This window comes from Erinaceus europaeus, chromosome 7 (assembly GCF_950295315.1).
Source record: "Erinaceus europaeus chromosome 7, mEriEur2.1, whole genome shotgun sequence".
In the NCBI taxonomy this organism is placed as follows: Eukaryota; Metazoa; Chordata; class Mammalia; order Eulipotyphla; family Erinaceidae; genus Erinaceus; species Erinaceus europaeus.
This window is the reverse complement of record NC_080168.1, coordinates 119035215-119050381: the sequence shown is the minus strand read 5'-3', so window position 1 is coordinate 119050381 and position 15167 is coordinate 119035215. Positions and strand designations below refer to the sequence as shown.

The 15167-nt window shown below is 37.6% G+C and overlaps 1 protein-coding gene and 1 long non-coding RNA gene across 4 annotated transcripts in view; both read left to right on the top strand.

Moving 5' to 3' along the window:
- Positions 1 to 15167, top strand: part of MGAT4C (MGAT4 family member C) — a 590449-nt gene that overhangs the window by 356378 nt on the left and 218904 nt on the right. The window lies entirely within an intron of this gene.
- On the top strand, positions 2265 to 6208 carry LOC132539326 (uncharacterized). Its single transcript, XR_009550575.1, has 2 exons — positions 2265 to 2416; positions 5952 to 6208. It is a non-coding gene; the product is annotated as an uncharacterized LOC132539326 (long non-coding RNA).

Genomic DNA, 15167 nt, shown 5'->3' with positions numbered 1-15167 from the left:
ACTTGGTTTCGTCCTCTTCTTAGATGTATACATTACATATATGCCATATATATACACCAAAGCACTGCTCAGCTCTGGAGTACGGTGGTTGAGAGGTGATTGATTACACCTGGGCTTTTGAACCTCAGACACGATAGTCTCTTTGCATGGCCACTTTGTTATTTCCACTGCACACGTTATTGTTTGTTTGCTATTAGGGTTAACACTGAGTCTTACTGCCTGCAAGACTTCCCTCTCCCTTCCTTCCTTCCTTCCTATAGGAGTGAAGAGAAAGAGAGAGATAGGGAGAGACATAGACAACTACACAACTACTGACTGTGATACACCTCCAGCCTTGCTATGGAGACCAGCAGCTTGAACCCAAATACCTGTGCATTGTGACATGTACACTCTAGTGGGTGAAGTACCACTTGGTCCATACAATGCTCTTTGTTTCATATGTTTGCATACCTTGACTCATCTAAACCTATACAATTTTTACTTTTTCAAAAGTTTTTCTTTTTTTAAAAATATTTCAAACCTTTATTTATTTCTTACTGGATAGAGACAGAGAGAAAATTAGAGGGAAGGGGGAGATGGTTAGAGGGAAAGAGACAGAGAGACACCTGCAGCCCTGCTTCATCACTCCTAAAGATTTCCTCCTGCAAAGAAACCTTCAAGGACTTGAACCCAGGACCTTGTACACTGTAGTGTGTACACTTAGCCACCTGGCCCCCGCAACTTTTTTTTCTTTAAGTAGCATTATCATTCTCATTTTATACATAGAGTTAATTCCCCAAACTTCTTACAGACCTGGGTGATGTAGTGAAAATCAGAGGCTTATTCTTTTGAACCTGAATCTGGTACTCTTGCCTCAACCCACACACAGATTGCTACCGAGAGTAATCAAATGGTGAATCCAATGGCCGTGAAAGTTATAACTCCAAAGGAAATTTTGAATGTATGGCCTATAAAAGTGTCTTTTTGAGTGCTTCGACTTAAAACCTTTTATAGAACCTCACAACAACAAAAAAACTGTTTTTCTGTCATTAGAAAAGTAGAGGGATTCTAACAACTATTACTCAGAAAGACATGAAGAAACAGAAAAGCAGACAAGTTCCTTGTTGGTGACCTCTCTTTCCCTAAAGGTGGGAATGAATGAAGAGAATTTCTCTTACTCTCTCTCCAGGTGGTTGTCTGTTTGCATGCTGAGCTGTACAGCTTTCAAAGGGCTTGCCCTGGGATATGATTGGGCTGGATTTAGAAGGAGCTGGTCATTGAATAGCTCTAGTAATCCTTGTATCTCACAGTTATGCGGCTGACAGCTCCTTTTGGTGGCGAAAGCTTGGATATATTTCAAGGTGATTGTAGTTTTGTCCCTCTGGCAGCAAGCTGCTACAACTAGCTTAGTCCATTATCCTTCTCTCCCATTAGGCATAAACCTGGGGAGAATTCTGGGACTTTTGTCAGGTAGAGAGTAAGGGATGGATAATTGTTCCCTGTTTGTGCTCAAAGAGAACAGCACTCTATTATTAAGTAACCTTCAATGATTGGTATTGGTTTATCCATACTTCCAGTGACTTATAAATTAATCTATGTAAAAGAAAAAAAAAGTGCTTCACATTATTTTCTTTAGTGTCATTTTGCTTTAAAGTCTGCTGCTCAGGAGTTTCACTGCACAAAACTTGGGAATACTACTTAACATTCAGAGAGTAAAATGCATTTCCATTTTTAATTTTTCTTAGACGATTTAAAAATACAGATGGTTGATCTAACCAAATTGATTGAAAGCTCCACTGTACAACTAGCTACATTGTAAATTCTTTCAAGTTGACTTTCTTATTCTCAGGGGGGTAGCTTTGGGTAGCTTTATAAAATCAGTGTAATATAATTAGTGAATTTTTTTTAAAAAGATACTGTGCTTTCACTAGACTTTTCCTATCATACCAACACTGTGGAATATTTTGTTAAATAGTTACCTAGTAAGTGTATTTGGGAAATTAAACTCCTACAGATACAAAAAAAATCAATTAATTATGTAAATTGGTCTGAGCATATGGGGGGAGGACAGTATTTAGAATTGGCTAGTTCCTACTAGCTCAACCTGGCTTTCAGTCCTCTATTAGCAAAAATTTATAGTCAGAGATGAGCATTTTAATTTGGAGCTGACAGTTTAGGGTTAAGATATGATTCCAGGTAACAGAAGCCAATGAGAGTACACCCAGTTGATGTTTGTGACATCATCTTCCAGCCGGAGTACATAGAACAGCTGAGGTAGCGTTCAGTTTCAGCCCCACTGCCATTATGATGGATGTTTACATCTCTTCATTGAGAGCCAATTATCTCGCTTTTGTGTGAGGCCCAGGGATCACTCATGCTGCCAGGCTGCACAGAGCACTGTTGGATCTAGCTGAACGAATTGTTTTCCCTGTCACTGGTAAGAGCCTCTTCTATTTTACCTTCTCTTTCAAAATAAAGGTAGATGTGTCTAACAGAGGAAATAGTAGAGCAAACTGGTGTCACAAAACAGGATTACTATCTGGTCAGCTTTTAATCAGAGGAAGGTTTAGGATTATTAAGAGGAAGTGGGGATTTAGCAAAATGAGAAAAAGAGCATGCTAGCCTATACCTGCAAACTAATTTTCAGTAGAAACGGAACGGCAGGGAAATACATCTATTCTTTTCTTAGAAAAAGAAAGTAACTGCTATCATAAGCTCACTATTGTAAATGTGTTTCTAAACTATATTGATATGCATGCCACTTGGCTTCATTGTTTTATATTTTTGCTTCTAGTAGCAAAGAGTAGAAGTAGAAATGGATAACTGGATCCTGCCGCTATAAATTTAAATGAGTCAAAGTTTCTAATTGTTATATGACAATGCTTTGGGACAGTTTTATAAAGTTATGTCTATATAGGAAAACAGAATTTACCACTTGAGCAAAGAGTTTAGTTTCTGAAAGGAAGTTATAGTAGTATTTATCTATTTGGCATTTTGTAATAAAACAAGTATATTTTCAGCTACTGGACTTAGGTGCTTTAATTTGATAGGGATTTTAAACATTCAGATGCAATAAAAGCTTTAATTGACAGGAAAACATCCGCATGCTATCCAAAGAGGGATTCAGAAACACTGGTACAACTTCTCAAACAGTGCCTATTATCGCATTTAAAGTAGCAGACTATTGTTATTTTAAACTTGATTGGGATTATGTATGAGATGAAGAAACAGAAAGTGTAAATAGCTGTTATTTAAGTTAGCATGTCCCCTTAAATTAAAAGGAACACCACCACTTCTAAGGCAATAGAACTTTAAAACAATGGCTTGTCCTTTGGGCTTCAGTGTACTTGGGTTTTTCAGATTTACTTTTACTCTGCATTAGCACAGACTATTTTTGCCAGTGCAGACTAGTAATGTAGATAATTAGAAATCAGAGTTTGGAACTGCTCAAGTTGTACTTAAAGACGGCAGGGGTCTCTCTGCTATGTCACACTTCTGTATCTTCTACTAGTCCAGTCCTGTCTGGCTATGTTTGACATTATTAATGTTTGGGTTGTCTCCTCCAGTCAGTTCAAGTCTGAATAACATTGAGTTTATAGAAAGTGTCAGATGTGTATTAATGGAATCTAAGAATTGAGCTTGTTGTCCAAGCCCAGGACAATATCTAACTCTAATTCTCCAAACTTCACAAGTTTACAGATATGTAACTGGAGTTAATGTTTCACAGGGAGACTTAGGCTGGTTTCTTTTGTGAATTTCAGTATATAGAAGTGTGAATCTAAAGGTTTGGCTAATGTGAACATGAAAGCCCACTGATTCACTGCTTTGAAGTGATTTTTTTTTCCTTTAAGTACTTTAAAGTGGAGTTGAATAACCCGAAGTTATTGACTCTGTCATTTTCACAGGTGATCAATCTTGACCAAGGAAAGCATTTGTTTCCTAGCAATTACTTCTCTAAAATCTATTCTTTCAACACTGAAGAAAATCTTACTCAGCTAATAAAAAGCCCAGACATTTAAAATTGTATTTTCTACTGTGTGTGAATGTTTCTTTAGGTATTAGCATCTTTGATAACCTACACTGCTTTGGTGGAGTTTGCAGTGTTAAAATTGTTGTTCTCCTTGTTTGCCTTTGAACAACTTTATACAACATGAATATAGGTGATATGATAGACCTAGCTACTGAGCTTTATAGGATGAAAACTGTCGCTTTAAAATTTATTCTCTCAGATGAATAACAATAAGCGTAGCAATTTTTCACACCACAAACTCCTTAGGAAGAATTCTTAGAGTAGGTAGCCATAATAAGTAAGATGTAATCCTACATGTATTATTGTGTTTTTTTTTTAATTTCTTCTCTAATAGATGAGCCCTTTGTCTGAGTTAAATATTCACCTTTCTCCCCTTCTTTTCTTTTTATATCTTCTATTATCACATCCAATTCCTTGTATATGCTGCAGCAAGTTAAATGTTAATATGTACCAAGTTTTACAGGTGTTAAGGAAAGAAAGATGGAGAAAATACACAGTGATAAAAGGTTCCTATTATCCTTTCTGAAGTTTTCTGAATTTCCTGACATTAAGGGAGATACATTATCTTCTTTTGAAAATTGTTTCACTAATTCTGTTCCCTTGGTATTCCAAGATAGCAGCTTTTGTTTGTCTTGTATGCCTTAATCCTCTCTTAGAACTTAGTTTATTTAAGCTGCTTTTACTTTCTTCCTTTAATTATTGAATGCATGATACAACTTGTCTACTTTCTAAGTTTAAGCATTTGAATACATCTTGAATTCTGTGCTTCATAAAATTCTAGACTTCCAAGGCCACTGTGTTGTCCTTAGGTAAAATAAATAAATAAATAAAATACAATAACTATAATGCCACCTTAGATAGTGTGGACTTACATTAGTTAGTTATGTGAATGAGTTGATAGGTATATATTAGGTATACATAAATTTAACTACTGCCTGGTTTACTTTAAAATTTAAAAACATTGATCTGTGGTAAAAAGTAATTGTTGTTATGCAGTTTAGAATAAAGAGATAAGTAGGTTTTTTTTGTTTGTTTGTTTGTTTTTTTACATGTTACCATTATCCAGTCAGTAAATGGAAAATCAAGGTTCAGAAACAGGTTTTCAGATTTCAGTGAGCCCAGCTATCTGTCTTCCCTTTCTTCTTTCACCCTTCTGGAGACAGCTAGCTAGCCAACAAGTCATAATTGCTTCTTATTGCCTGTTCTGTACAAAGTGCTCTTCTAGGTACTTGGGATCTACTTATAAATTAATATAAAAGTTCAGTTCCTGTTATACATTTTCTTTTTTATCTTGAAAATAAGTCCTCATCTTCCTATTCCTAAATACACAGAATGTCTTTTTTAGATGTGTCTAAATAAATAAACAACTTACTAGAAAATAGAACATAATTGAGGGATAGGCTCATTTGTTTATATGATTAATTGTTCAGATATGGTTTATCTGAAATAGATTTGTAAATACTTTGTATTTTTGCATTAATAAGATGCCTCATAGTTGTTTTATGACAATAAAACATTTCCAAATGTCATTGTTGCAACTTTGCAAAAATTAAATACTTAATTTGTGATGGATGCAAAAAAGAACCCACTTTTGGATAAAGTGTTTTTGTATCTACAGCCTGCTTTCAAGCTCTCCAGATCAATATTTTCCTCGATTTTGTAATAACATCTTTGCTGGTCCTACTGTACTGAGTTGTCATTCACACATAATGGTCTTAGGTGTGGTTTTAGAGCATAAATAGGAAGATGAAAACAAATGAATTTTATATTTCTCTTAATAAAAATGTTAGCAATATCTTCTAAGTCATTATATTTTATTTAAATAAAAATAATATAATCCAAAATTTAATATCCATGTTCACTAGATTAGCATATATTACTATTAGCCCCTAGGGTAATTGATCTAAAATTGATTTTTAGTATTCACTGTATTTATTTACAGATTCCCAGTGACGTAAAAGCAAACAGAAGACTGAAAAATAAACTCCTCAGAGAAAAATCAATCTGTACATAGAACCTCCCTGTTGAAGATAAGCTATTTCTGATGGTATCATTTAATTAGCCACTAAGGAATTATCTTGTGACAAACAGATAAATAGTGAAGTAATTGATTACTGTCCACATATAGTTGATTAACACAAATTGTTTTACTCTTATTATATCACACATTAATAAAATTATAAACCTGAATGAACTTACTATCTCTACTCATGTAAATTTGAAATATGCAGAGGAAGTAAAGTTGTATGAAATAATTGAGAAGTTGAATGTACGGTGTGTTAATCTCTTTTCCATTTCCAGAAATGTTTACCCTAGGGAGACGTTACCCTTACCACTTCTTCTGTTTTTGCTTTTATTTTTGTTTGTTTGCTTGCTTGCTTGCTTATTTGTGGTCATTTAAAGCTTGAAACTTTTAGTTATAAAATGTTTTGATATGGGAGTCGGGCTGTAGTGCAGCGGGCTAAGCGCAGGTGGCGCAAAGCACAAGGACTGGCATAAGGATCCCGGTTCGAACCCCGGCTCCCCACCTGCAGGGGAGTAGCTTCACAGGCGGTGAAGCAGGTCTTCAGGTGTCTATCTTTCTCTCCTCCTCTCTGTCTTCCCTCCCTCTCTCCATTTCTCTCTGTCCTATCCAACAACGACAACAACAATAATAACTACAACAATAAAACAACAAAGGCAACAAAAGGGAATAAATAAATAAAATAAATATAAAAAAGAATAAAAAAATGTTTTGATATATGTAGCTATCAACACTGTACTGCTTTCCAGCAATTCCTGATCTCATATGGGTGATAAATAGATGATAGAATTAGGCTAAAGAGGTGACAGAATTAGACTTCTACAATTTGTGCTACTCTGCATTTTCACATGAATTAAATGATAACACAACTGAATTTTATTTTTTTTTCATTTTATTTGTTTATTTTTTATGGAGCTAGGGCCTCATACATAGATGTTCCTAGACCATTCTTTCATTAGCGAAACACATACACACACACACACACACACACACACACACACACACACACACACACTATTGAAGCCTTCCCCAGTACGATATCACTCCTATGTGGTACCAGTTTCAACCTGAGCATTGTACATAGCAAGGCATGTGCTCTACAGGGTGAGCTATATTTCCATCACCAAGAGATTTTATTTGAAAATCACTTATTTAGTTTTCCTTTAATTAAGCATGGGCCTTGCAACCTAACCTTATATGAAGAAAAGTATAGAAAAAATTATCTGCTTTTGAGTTCATAATCTACAGAGTCAAAGTACTAAAACTGTATGTTAAATACAAAAGAACTACCTCATTAATCATTTTCTCAGTTTATTTTAATCTCTACTTCTAAAATGCTTTGACTCGGTCTCCAAATTATTTAAAACATTAGCAAAAAATTATCAAGCAAATATGTCATAGCAACTTTGAAGAACTCTCTAATGCTCATGCTAAGGGTCAGGATTGACAGGTCAACACAAAATTGAACACAAATAATTGTAGAACATTATGGTAGATTTTACAGGAGAGGGTGCACGCGATGAAGAGGGAGAATAGACAGGGAGTGACTTATATTACTTGTAAAAAAAATCTGAACAGTTTTGAAAATAAGTTGGCTCAGTTTTTAATTATGAGTGGAGAGGTATGGGGTGATTGCTCAGTTCCTGGCATTACATATACTGGAAGTATGCTATGCTCTGTGCTCTTTTTCTTTCTTATAAAATAAATAAACTAATAAATATTTTAGGGGAAAAAATGAGAAGAGATTCTTTTCATCTCAGGAAGGGCAAAAATTTATTTTAGCCGAAAGGTTCCAGTGAGTAGAAAGTCAACATGGAAGTGGAGCTGTTCAGGTCAGGAATGGTTACTTCATAAGACCAGAGACAGCAGGGTAGAGGTAAATAGTATAATGGTTATGCAAAGAGACTCTTATGCCTGATACTCCAAAGTCCCAAGTTCAACACCCTTCCCACAGCACCATAAACTAGAGCTGAGCAGTGCTCTGGTAAAAAAAAATAAATAAATAAAAATAAAAAAGACTGGAGACAAGGGAACTAAAAATTAATACCAACTATCAGAACAGAAGCTAGTTGTAAGATCAAATAAACAAACAAACAAAATAGTAGGGACAACCAGGATCATAACTTCTTTGCCTAAAAAGTTAAACTGTTTGGTTTTGCTTTCTTTCTTTTTTTTTTTTTTTTTTTTTGGCCTCCAGGGTTATTACTGGGGCTTGGTGCTTGCACCATGAATCCACTGCTTCTGAAGGCTATTTTTTCCACTTTTGTTACCCTGGTTTTTTGTTTGTTTGTTTTTATCATTGTTGTGATTATTACCATTGCTGTTATGGATGTCTGTCATTGTTGTTGGATAGGACAAAGAGAAATTGAGAGAGGAGGGGGAGACAGAGAGGTGGAGAGAAAGATACCTGCAGACTTGCTTCATGGCTTGTGAAGTGACCCTCCTGCAGATGGGGAGCCAGGGCTCCAATGCTTATGCCAGTCCTTCTGAGCTTAACCTGCTGGGTGGTTCCACCATGTGCACTACTACTACTAATACTACTAGCGTTGCCCTTCTTCCGTAGCCAGTCAACAGCATCAGGTTGAGCCTGATGTAAAGTTTCGAGACCTCCTTTGAATCTGGAGAGGTGGCAGTCGTTGACTATGTGGCTCATAGTCTGTCTGTAGCCGCAGGGGCAGTTCGGGTCGTCTCTTGCTCCCCAGCGATGGAACATAGCGGCAACGGCCATGGCCTGTTCCATAGCGATTGAGGAGGGCCCAATCATAACGTGCTAGGTCAAAGCCGGGTTGACGCTTGCAGGGGTCTGTGATGAGGTGCTTGTTCTTGACCTCAGCTGACTGCCAACTCTGTTTCCAAGAGTCTGGAACAGAGAAGTTCACTGTAGGCGTAGGGGACCAGATTGGGTGATGAGACGTCAAGCGTTGGACAGGGTGGGCCAAGATATCCGCGTATATTGGCAAGTCCGGTTGAGCGTAGACGTGGGAAATGAACTTAGATGATGCCGCATCCTGACGAATATCTGGCGGGGCGATGTTGCTAAGAACTGGCAGCCATGGAACTGGGGTGGAACGGATGGTTCCAGAAATGATCCTCATGGAGGAATATAATTTGGAATCGACCAAGTGGACATGGGGGCTACGGAACCATACTGGGGCACAGTATTCTGCAGTGGAATAGCATAATGCCAGAGATGATGATCGTAGTGTGGAAGCGCTCGCGCCCCATGAGGAGCTGGCCAGTCTTGCAATGATGTAATTCCTCGCGCCCACCTTTGCTGCAGTTTTTATGAGATGTTCATGAAATGACAGGATGTGATCGAGAGTAATGCCAAGATAGACTGGCTGGGCTTCATGCCGGATTCTCGTATCGCCAAACTGCACATTAAGCTCATGCGAGGCTGAGGCATGGTGTAGATGGAAAACAGATGATACCGTTTTTGCAGTGCTAGGGATTAGTCGCCATTTTTTACAGTAATCAGATATCAGAGACATGTCTTTCATGAGTGTTTCCTCGAGGATGTCGAACTTGGATGCCTGAGTTGTACAGCAGATGTCATCGGCGTAGATGAACTTCCTTGAAGAAGTTTCTGGGAGGTCATTGATGTAAATATTAAATAGTGTAGGAGCCAGAACAGAGCCCTGGGGGGAGGCCACTTGAGACAAGTCTCCATGTGCACTTAACCCCTGCTACAGCCCATTCCCCTTGCTTTGTTTTCCAAATGTAGCTATTGTGGGAGACTGGTTATGGGATGGACCCCTGTGGTTATGAGTAAAAGAGATAAGACTCATATTCCTCCCATTGGTTGCACTGTTTAAGGCAGTCTGATCCACCAAAGGAGCAGAAAGTTCCTGAGAATTCACTTCATTACATTTCAAACAGTGCCATTAGATTCCATTCTATGAATTTATCTTAAATAATAGGTCATCTCCAATGGGAAGAACCTACATTTGCCCCCATGCAAATAACTGGTGTTTCTGAATGTTGAGTGTCATTGACAGTGTGGTGACCAATCCTATGAAAGGAAGCAGGAAAGCTCAAAATATAGAAACAAAGAAAACTACAGGCTAAATTGAAGGGAAGGTCTCCTATGGTCTAAAAGAAAGCAGTTTAAGATGCTAGAGAGCAAGGAGTCTGGCAGAAAACTGACTGTTAGGAATTGAAGTCATGTTCAAGCAATTTAGAACCCACTGGATGGAACTTGTCAAATAATGACTCTTCCTTCAATGAAAGGACTTTATTTGGTGCATGGATTTGTGAAGTATGAAGGCATATTCCCTCACCCAAATTGGCTTTCATATTTCATACCATATATATATATATATATATATATATATATATATATATATATATATATAAAATAAATGAAGCATTAAATATCAGGTTGCAATATTTAAAACACTAGCATCATTTTGAAAGGAACAGCAAAATAGGGGGCTCAAAGTAAGGTTGCAGCAAATAAATTCTTTTGGTAGAACAGGATGATTGGTGAAGGGTGAAATGTATAGGCATCTATCTTGAGATTTGTAAGTCTGAGCTTGTTACAACAATCCTGAAAGTCAGCATTCCCTCAATAAAATGATACCAAAGTTATTTTAAAAATATAGACAATTAATTATGGGACTTCTTTAAAGAGCAGTTCCTCTGCTACCATAAAAATAATTCTGTTTAAGTAGTCTCAATGTATAAGAATGTCTACACATAATAGGAAACCATATGGTTATATCAAATAAACAAACAAACCTCCTGACATTAAGATTTGAATCTTCCCGAATTTTGTCAAATATTCCAAGGGGCAGTTCCATACCAGGAAATATTCATGACCTGCTAAACTGAATTAACTATCATGTCTTGAATTATATATGGTTGATATAGGTTAAAAATCTGTGATTAGAATAGTGCACTATAATATACAAATATAGGTGTAAAGACATGTTTAAACAGGTAAGTATCTTACCTTTAAATGTGTAAAAGTATATTTGTGATGACAGTATAACTTATTTTCAGGGCTGGGTGGTGGCGAACCTTGTTGAACACACATGTTACAGTGCTCAAGGACCCAGGTTGGAGTCCTTGGTCTCCACCTGCAAGGGGAAAGCATTGCGAGTAGCAAAGCAGTGCTACAGGTATCTCTCTGCCTCTCTCCCTCTCTATGACCCAATTCCTCCTCGATTTCTGACTGTCTCTATACAATAAATAAATAATAGTAATGCAAAAAGAAGATAAAAACTTATTTTCAAAGCTGCTTATACATTGTGCAAATAGCTCTAATATGATTATGAATTCTTAAGAGACTCCTGGTTTTCACAGAAGAAAAAAAATCCACTTTGATTAAGATATCACTTCTTAGTATTTAGAGGGAAGCTCCAGACATCTTTTAATATTCTAGTCAAAGAAAAACTAAAATAGCCTGAACAACAAAGTAGACAACTAGAAAGGAGTTTTCTAATGCACCATGGACTAAGAAGAAAAATAAAAAGAAAATTTTTTTTTTTAAGTTTTGAAATAGGAAGCGTTGGTCAAAACACTATGTATAGGGAAAAGTATGTGCATTTACATTTACAAAAAGAAAGTCTTTAGATAATGTTTCATGGTCAAGTTACACTGACCTCAAGGAACAGAGAGAGGTACAGAAACCCAAAAGCATTCTGATAGTTTTCATGGAACCACAATTAAAATCCAAAAAGAAAAAAAGAGAAAAGAAGGCCAAGCAACAGTGCATCCAGTTGAGTGCACACAGAATTTATGCAAGGACCCAGGTTCAGGTTCCATCCGTCCTCAGGCTCCACCAGAAGGAGGGAAGCTTCATGAGTGGTGAAGCAGTACTACAGGTCTCTCTCTCTCTCTCTCTCTCTCTCTCTCTCTGTCTTCACCTCCTCTGTCAATTTTCCTCTGTCATATAATTTTTTTTTTTTAAAAGAGCCAGTCCCCGCCTACAGGGAGAAAGCTTTACAAGTGGTGAAGCAGTGTTACAGGTGTCTCTCTGACTCTCTTCCCTTGTATCTCCCCCTTTTCTCTCAATTTCTGGCTATCTTTATCCAGTACATAGTAAAGATAATAAAAAAAAAATTTAAAAATAGCCAAACCATGGTACCTGAAGTCTAAAAAAGGAAAGAAGGAAAGAAGGAAAGAAGGAAGGAAGGAAGGAAGGAAGGAAGGAAAGAAAGAAAGAAAGAAAGAAAGAAAGAAAGAAAGAAAGAAAGAAAGAAAGAGAAAGAAAAGGAAAACGATATCTTGCTAAGGGAAGATATGCATCACCTCCATATGAAAACATGGCTTGATAACATGGGACTTAACATCTGAGAAAATTGTTTTTTTTTTTTTTTTTTTTTGCCTCTAGGGTTATTGCTGGGGCTCAGTCCTGGACTACAAATCCACTGCTCTTAGAGACCCTTTTTTTTTTTCCATTTTATTGGATAGGACAGAGAAATTGAGAGGTGGGGGGAGGTAGAGTGGGGGAGAGAAGGATAGATACCTACAGACCTGCTTCACCACTTGCAAAGCCACCCACTTACAGGTTGGGAGCCAAGGGCTTGAACCAGGATTCTTGGGTGGGTCCTTGTGCCTCGCAGTATGTGTGCTTAACCCAGTGTGTACTATCGCCTGGCCCCCTATCTGAGATTTTACTAGTTCATGACAATAATTAAGAATTTAAGAAGCAGGGAGAGATTCTAAGATTAGCTATTTTTTTGGAAATTAGAATGGATTTGAATCTATAGGTTAAACTGGTGACTCTTATCAGTGACACATGAAGTTCTGACAAGAAGCCCTATAATTTGGTTTATTCACTTGAGCTATAGACTGGACATTGATGTGGAGATAAGAGCTAGGGTTCTGAAGCAAGTCATCTGGGCATTGATTTCTGGCTTTACCATTCTTCATGGGTATGACCGTGGGCAAATCATTTACAGTCTGTGTCTCAGTTATCGCATTTAAGGGATGCTGTGAGACAGATGACTTACGCCATCCAGTTAGCAGTACTTTGACCCCCAGTACATTTTGGATAATGCTCTACCCTGTTACTGTGACTAACCTGCAAATTCTGTGCTCATCTCCACTGGTCCTTATACTCACTTATGGGTGTTGGAACCTGTTTTCTCTGCTTGGATCACTCAATATGCCAGTTCCTTTCATCTCTTACTTCTCAATTCATAAGTTCTCACTGGTATAGTTTGGGTTTCCTTCCCAGACCATCATGGAATAGGTGAACTGTTCTTTTGTGTCAAGATAGCACCTGCACTTTCTTTATCTTCTATTTTAATTTCTTCTCTATATTTCCCATTAGACTCAAAGCTCCATATGTTAGGGGATCTCATACATTTTACACTGCTGTATCAGCAGTGCTAGCATACAGTAAAAGTTATTTAAATGTTGATTGAATTAATACATGGGAAGATACTCAAGACTTAGAGGCCCGTAGAGAGCCATGCTGTGAAAAGGTATCTCTATTACAGATTATTTTTGCATGAAGACACTTAGAGAGTTAGAACTAGGAGAGCTGAGGGCAGAAATGGGGTCCCTTTTAGAAGATGGCAATGAAACATCTCTTCCCTGACCAGTGTCCGCCCCTAGTGGTGTTTGGATGGTTTTTATCCTGAAGCTATTTTACACACCATTAAAACTGTTTTTTCAGTCACTATCCTTTTCCAGTCTAGTTGGTGTAAGCCTGGCTGGACTGTGGTAAGTGTTAGTTTTTTCATTTCAAGGACATAGTCTGTGGTTTCCTTGTGGTCACAGAACTTAATGCAAAACCTGGGTCCCCTGTGTATTTAGAAGCTCTTAAATTTATTATATTCTAGCTGACTTTTCTGTAGAAAAAAGTCAAGCTCACTACATACTAAAACCAAGCTTAGAGGTCCTTGGAAACTATGGACTCTAAAGAAATAAACTCAGAAGTCCCAGGAATAAGCTGGACTATAGTCCTTTTCTCATCTTGTATTCTTCTGTTTGCCAGTGGAATGTATTAGCTGTCTACTGTTTTGTGACAAATTGCCACAAACACAATTGCTTGACACTATAGAAGCTATCTTAGTTCTTCTTAGAGATTTAGTGATACAGACACAACTGAGATCTTTGGTTCAGAGTCTCATATTTACTAGGGGACTGGGAGATAGCTCACTTGGTAGGCATGTACCGCCCAGGTTTGACCCCTAGCACCACATGGGAAAACCATTATACTGAGGAGAACTTGCTACTGGTGTCTCTACCTCTCTACCACTTACTCTGAAAGAAGAAAAGTTAATAATCCTAGAGCTGTGGAATCATACATTCACTACCCCGCAGGCTCCAGGCACTAAGAAAAAATGTTAAAGATTTGAGAGAGGAAGGACGAAAGGAAGGAGGAAATAAAGAAGAAAGGAGAGAAGCTTTTTAATTAATTTAATTTATTATTTGTGTGTGTGTGTGTGTGTGTGTGTGTGTGTGGTGTGTGTGTGTGTGTGTGTGTGTGTGTGTGTGTGTGGTGTGTGTGTGTGTGTGTGTGTGTGTGTGTGTGTGTGTGTGTGTGTGTGTGTGTGTGGAGCTTGGGTTCTCTTTTTAGACATAGGCAGTGATTGACAGAATTCTGTTTCTGGTAACTACCGCTCTTTAGAAGTCCCTCTCTTTTAGCTTCTTACCAGGAAGCCGTCTTAGGACCTCTTTCAATATGACAACTCATTTAGTTAAAACCTGCAGGGGAGTTTCTTGCTGGAGTCTTCTAAGATGGAGTCTTTAGTAACAGTATAATTATTTTAGTGACATCCTATCCACTTGCAATATTCTGTCGACTATATGGAAGCCAGGTTCTATGACACTGTAGGAGAGAGAATTATACAAGGCTGTGCCTCACTGAGGGTCACTTTAGGATGTGTCTACTATAGAGAACAATCACAAAACATTTAGAAACCTCTAAATGACTGCAGCTGTCACTGCCTAACTATTTTGCAGACTTCCTCCAAATCTCTCTAATCCTGTACATGGCAGAGTTCACAGGGCTCTTTTAAGTCAAGAGAAAGTGTTAATTGAAGTCTTCTAGAAAGATGGCCAGCTGCCTTCCCCTGTCCTTCTCTACAAGGAAAAGCTGTACCTTCATGAACATATGGTATGTTTGAGGAGTTGAGGCAAGGGCAGGGCAGTAGTATTTGATTCTCATTAGACATT